General features: G+C 32.4%; 1 pseudogene; it reads right to left on the reverse strand.

Annotated features, from left to right (window-relative positions):
- Nucleotides 1-286: 286 nt before the first annotated feature.
- Nucleotides 287-4661, reverse strand: LOC120212217 (annotated as a pseudogene).
- Between the last annotated feature and the right edge of the window lie 1640 nt (nt 4662-6301).

Below are 6301 nucleotides of genomic sequence, written 5' to 3' on the forward strand. Positions count from 1 at the left end.
CCTTGTACTCATTCAAGAAATTAGACACATATTATTTCTTCATTCTTTTCTAATTAAACTAGTGTTTACGAGTTATTGGAAACACGAGATAAGTCTCGCCTGCTAACTCTTCTTATCAACCATAGCCCTCCGAGCCTTCTATAGTAAGATATCAAGAGAAGAAGAAAACTTACGATACCAAATCCCAGTTCTAAGCTCCCAAATGCCAACAATTTTATATCTAGAAACTATTAGCAGAGCATTGGAAGGCAAATTGACTATTTTGGATGGTATCCATTGGCCTCTACTAGTGCAAATCTTGGAAAAACTCCTCTGGTATTGATGCAGGCAGTACTTCTTTGCCACAAATTTGTACTGATGCAGACAAGATAAAACGTCAGACGGTATCAAACATTTAAGCAACAATTATTGGGTTCATTAACATGATGAAACGAATCAATCAATGTCCCTAAAGTTACACAATCATCTCGTAGTTAACCTACTTTGCTTTTTCTTTTCCCCCATGAAGATGAACTTATCATTTAAGTTGAGGAAATGTTTCAGCTCAACCACAAAGTGCATGTTCACAGGTCCATATTGTTAGACTCTACAGAAAAACTTAGCCCAATTGTATAGCATTTTTGTAAACATCTTTGCTCCATACAGATGGAGAACCTACTTACCTTGTGCTGACTATACTTCTCTCTGATTGCTGGTAAATTCGCTCCACCGCCATTACGGCAGAGATGATGCAGTGCCTTAACATAGTCCCCTAGATCAGAGGGCTGATATCGAGTGTAATGCCCCAATATAAAATCCTGTCCAACACGATGAAAGAGAACAGACATATATCTTCTATTAGAAGCCATAGACAAGTAAACCATAGACAAGTAACAAAGTTAATCATCAGATTTAAATACATATATATGTACACACTTATATATATCATAATAAGTCAACACTTAGTATAGAACAAATAAATTCCGCCTGGGTCATACCCAAGGTCTTTTTGAAGGGGAGAGTATAAATTTAGCCAAGAAAGCAGCAGAAGCAGCTATTAGCGATGGTGCATGGTGAAGCATATTGTATTCAAGAAGTGATAACTCTGCAATGTAGCTGGCCAAACATTCAAACTGCAACGATTGAACCTACAAAAGGCAGCACATATTACAATCAGGGGTCATTGCGGTTTTACAACTTTATGCAAAAGAAATTAACAGCAAAGCATGCTGGCTTAAACAGTGAAACAATCCCCAATCTGTTATATGATTTAGTTAGAGAACAAGTAAAATCAAATAACCATATCCACAGTGAAGATAGAGTACTTAAAATTTGAAGATCTACTAGTATGTTTACATCCAAAATGCAAAACTAACACTAGTTAGTGGACCAAACATAAAAATTAATATAAATACATTGGTCCAGGAGAGAGATACCTGATTGAACAGTTCAGCCGAACAAACAAATTGCCTGGGAATTTTTCTTGAATAACGTCAATAATTTAGTAACTTCCGTAAACTGCACATAGATTTAAGAAAGTGTTGAGGCATTACGTCAGGAAAAATTTAGCCGTTGGGACTGTCAATTCAAACTTCAAGTAATTCAGCACAGCAGATTCCATTTGCAAAATCTGCAGCAGTCAAAGCAGGGAAAATATGTGTGTAGGTTGTGGTGATAAAGAAGATAGGAATGAATTCTAAATGGAACCTGACCTCATCCTTGCAGTAAGTGTTATCAGTAACATAACAGAACTCTTCCACTTGAGATGCAGATATCTCCTCGTAATTACTGGCATGAAATCACTTTTTAAGTTATAATCCACTGCTCTTAATATGCTACATTTACACACAAACACACGGGATGGAAAGCACATATCCATGCCAGAAATAAGATAACTCAGAAGATAGAAAGAAAATGAAATCTTACGAGCAATCATCATGCAGGCTACTCCAAGCATTGCAACTGTGCCTGTTAATTGAATTGCTAGAAAGATAACGATCAATGTAATTCACAGTCAAAATAGCGTCAAGGGTACAAGCCTGTATTCTTCAGTTACCTACAGTTGAAATGATGAAGTAAGACAGTGTTCACATAAAGAGGGGATCCAGAGGACCTGCACAGTAAAATTTAAGTTACAGGTGTTTGATGATATTGGCTGTGGTATTTATACTGATACAATGAAAAATACCACTTAAATAGCTGAAATGGGCATTAAAAAAGGGAAGATAACCTGCAACAGAGAGTTGGAAAACCAAAGTGGTAATTTATTGGAGTACATAAACAGCCTTGGCATACTGCCATCCACCATAACTTACCTCCACTAGCCAATCAATGAGAATAGCTCTCATGCTGGCATTAACATCCTTCTGGACCATCTCCATGAAGTCTGTAGTAGGCCTTTTTTGGTCTGCAAAACACCAGGAATACAATGGAAAACATCAGGCAGGAATCTTACTGAAAATTGAACATAGGAAAGGAGTCATGTTATTCAAAGTTCAACAGATATAAGTACATGCTATTTCTGCATCACACCTTAACAGCATTGAATAAAAATGTACTAACAACATCAAACTACACTAAAATCCAGTTGATCAATATCCCAATTTAAGACAAATTAATAACCAAAACTTCAATAGGGTCACCTCAGGAGGATATGAATGTTTAAATTTTAAGGAATAATGATATATATGCATCCTCCACTTCAAATGGTCTCCAATTTCAAAGCTTGATAACTCATGCATCAATCAAATGTAACCTATTTGAACTTGAGGAATCAAGAACACAATTGGCCACATACAGTATGAATTACATTTTTTCTTAACCACGTATGAGATTGTTATTACTCGTCAATATCAAAAGTTTAGGCATAATAAGTATGCACATCCTCAACTTCAAATAGCCTCCAGTTTGAAAGTTTGTCATTAAATAATTGAAATGTAACCTTTTTGAATAGTAATCAAGAATATAATTGAACGCATACTGTATGAATTACATTTTTTCCTAATCTCGTATGAGATTCTTATCACTAGCCAATAAAATAAGTACAGGCATAACTAGAATTAAATTCAATCCAACATAAACTAAAAGATACATCCAAAAGAGATTAGAAATTTAACTGGAAAAAATGTAATACCTATATAAGTCTTGTTTTTTAAGTACTGAGAATATTAATATAAAAATACATGTTAAGTTTTCTTTTCTTTTTTTGTTTGAGTCTACATAGGAATATAATTAACCCTGAAGCTAAAGCCATGGCAGGATGGTATACCTCAGATGCACGTGAGTTCTTGTAAATGACATGAGCAATGGCTGCACAAAACTGTGGATCTGTTGAAGTGTTATCAACAGCAAAAGCATTATCATTTAGTCCCATCTCTGATAGTATATTCCCGGGTTAGTGTAGAGAAGGGCATTTTCAGGCCAAAAATTAATAATAGTAATTTCATTTTCCAAATCAAGGCAATTGATTGAAATATTTAGCATAAATAACATATTCCTCATGGGATATGGGAATTTTAGAGAAAAGGACCTTCTTTAGGTGTGTGCTCTGATATGTACTGATTATTGTTTGGCTTCCTTTCAATCAATTTAATTGCTGATACATACTGATTCTCTAAATATTCAAACTTGGGCTCTCCAAGGAATAACACGTAGACATTGTCTCATCCAAAGAAATGTAAGCATCAAATGATCTGCATGGAAAGATAACCATGCTGCTTGGAAATGGAAGTGAAAACTTTTGTGGTATGTGATCATCTCTAGTCAAAACAGTATCTATACCAAAAAGCCATCAATGATTCCAAATTCAGACCTGCAGGCAATGTAGAAGTTTCCTTCTTCTTGGCTTTGGAGGTGCACCTTCAAATACAAATTTAATTAACCTTCTGCTTACAGAAATAGAATGAGTTCTGTAAATAATCTCGATGATGAAGTCACAAATTTCACATAGAAGTTGTTGGTAATAATCTCTGTAAATACCACCATCGCAATGTGTATATATTTGTGCATAGCTGTTAAGTCAGAAGTTCAATGGACTTTGATTTGTTAGGAATGATGTTGAAAACACGACTCTTCATTTGACCCTTCAACATGAAAACATATAAGCTCTTAAATTTTTCTATCAAACACATAACAACATCCAACTACCCCACCTGAGTTCAAGTACTTACAAACTTAAGAACTACTATTTCCTTTCTTTTTGTGCTTAAACATAGAAAAATACTTAATTGAACCAAAAGTTAAAACGGCAAAGGTAAATCCCTTTCCATAATCAGGCAATGCATCATCAATAACACCAATTTGACCATGAATACTCTCAGCCCTATAATTCAAGAAAGAAAATCATAATGGAAAACATAAAAAGAAACTAACGATGAAAGAACATTAAAAAAAAGGAAAAGAAAAGACTGGTCAAAGAATAACGAACCATGGTTTTGAGTGAGTAACCATGGCCCGTGACCCGCTCTGAAACCCCTTTCCTTGGTTGGTTACATCGGTAAAAGCGACTCTTTTCTAGTTAATTGTGTCTTCCCAGCACCCATCTTCTTGCTTTTGATTCCCAGTGCTCGACGGCCTTTTCGCCGTGGATGATAATGACGATGAAGCCAAACGCCGATTCCGTGTCGACATAAAAAAAAAAAAGCTAACCTAAACCTGATAGTGGAATGGAATGAGGATCGGTTACTTGGCTTTTAAGAAACTTACAGAAACATTTAGGGAAAATTTGAAAATAAGTAAAAATAATGTAAAATTGAGAATATTTTTTCTTACAGGTTGAATTTGTTTTAGGGTTTTTCTTGTTCTGATTATTGAAAGATTTGAGAGAGCGTTTTACAACGAAAGATTTCACTGAAGAAACCGCGAAAATATTGGTTTTAATATTATTTTCTATAATTTATTTATTAGAATATTATTTCATTTTAAGTATAATTTAAATAATATACATAAAAGTTTTGACAAACAAGTAACAAACATTGGATTTACCTTAGTAGTTCAATTGTATCACCCTCAATCGTAGATCCTATGTTTGATTCCCTAAGTAGTAACATTTTGCTTATATTTGTTTTCCCTTTAATAGTTGTGACACAGGTCACTATTAAAATTCTCAACAATCGTTAACCAACTATATAATTATATCAATTTTATTAATTATCACGTCAGTATTTATGTCAAATGTTAACATCATGCGGCTATATTGAACCAAAATTAATTAGTTAAGTGGTCCATATTGCAGAAATTTTGAAAATGATGGTCCATTTCGATATCAACCCCATAATAAGTGGTTATTCAAGTAGTTTATCCTAAAAAAATCTAGTTTTTGTCTTTTTTTTATCATTGGTATATAATTTATTGATCATCTAATTCATACTAAGTTTTACAGAGACACGTTGAGTGCAACCTTCCGAACTCAATTTACTCCATTTACAACGCTAGAGTTCGAACTCCTAACATTGTTTAAGAAATATTATCTCATCCCGTTGAACCATCTGATTGTCTATTTTTAATCATCACTTAAATTGACATTTTAAAACTCAATTCTAATTTGCTCCTTATATTTTATCATTAGCCTTTAATTAAACAATAATAAATTTAGCACGAACATCAATGACTTCAGTGGTAAACGAATTGTTATTTCTTGAGGTCTTAGGTTCGAGCACCAACATGCGTGGAATATGAGCGTTCAATGTTAAATGGTTAAGAGTGTTCTTTTGAACAGATACTACAATTGTAACTTACCCAAATTAATAAAAAATAAAAAATAAATTTAATTATTAAATTTTATATTTATTAGTTTATATTAATTTATTTTTTTTCAATTTAATTATAATTTTTAAAACACTAACTTGTTTACATATTTTATTAATTCAATCTTAATTCTAAAAAATGATTAATATATATAAATTTAAAAAAAAATAAAAAAAATCAAATTCGTAAAAACGTAAATCATAAAAGTAAATACAATTAAAAAATTTAAAATCTTAATTTTTATAAATTTCTTTGTTGGTCCATGTAATTATCTAAGCAGAAATTGGTATCAAAATAGTAAAATTCTTCTATTAAGTAATAATTTTCAAAATATCATTTATGTAAGAGTCATTACCAAAAAACAATATGAAAAAAAATAAAACTCATCATTAATTTTCAATCTAAAATGCAACATCATAAAAAGAAGACTTAATTGTAAACTAACCCTTGAAGTATGCCTTAAGGTTTATTAATCAAAGTCCAAAAATAAAGTTCATTACCAATATCCAAAGTCTAATAAACAATGTCCAAAAGTGAAAATGTATGCATATTATGTTATATGAATTAGTGTCATCAA

Source organism: Hibiscus syriacus, unplaced genomic scaffold (assembly GCF_006381635.1).
Source record: "Hibiscus syriacus cultivar Baekdansim isolate YM2019G1 unplaced genomic scaffold, ASM638163v2 tig00110007_pilon, whole genome shotgun sequence".
NCBI classification, from domain to species: domain Eukaryota; kingdom Viridiplantae; phylum Streptophyta; class Magnoliopsida; order Malvales; family Malvaceae; genus Hibiscus; species Hibiscus syriacus.